This window comes from Octopus bimaculoides, chromosome 28 (assembly GCF_001194135.2).
Source record: "Octopus bimaculoides isolate UCB-OBI-ISO-001 chromosome 28, ASM119413v2, whole genome shotgun sequence".
Classification (NCBI taxonomy): domain Eukaryota; kingdom Metazoa; phylum Mollusca; class Cephalopoda; order Octopoda; family Octopodidae; genus Octopus; species Octopus bimaculoides.
Window position 1 is genome coordinate 471,272 of NC_069008.1, and position 458 is coordinate 471,729.

Consider the following 458-nt stretch of genomic DNA (forward strand, 5'->3'; position numbering starts at 1 on the left):
TATTTCCTGCCAACGTAATATGTACGTACGTACGTCTGTTCGTTCGTTCGTTCGATCTTTCGCACGTACGTACGTTTGTTCGGTCGTACCTACGTACGTACGTTCGTTCGGTCGTAGGTACGTACGTACGTACATACGTTCGTTCGTTCGTTCGTACGTACGTACGTTCGTTCGTTCTTTCGTACGTACGTTCGTTCGATCGTTCGTTCGATCTTTCGTTTGTTCTATCCTTCTTTCGTTCGTTCGTTCGTTCTTTTGTTCGATCGTACGTACATACGTACGTTCGTTCATTCTTGCGTTCTTTCGTTCGTTCGTACGTACGTACGTTCGTTTGATCGTTCGTTCGTACGTACTTACGTACGTTAGTTCGTTCGTTCGCACATACGTACGTTCGTTCGCTCATTCGTTTGTTCGTACTTACGGATGTATGTACGTATCTTCGTTTGTTCGTTCGTACG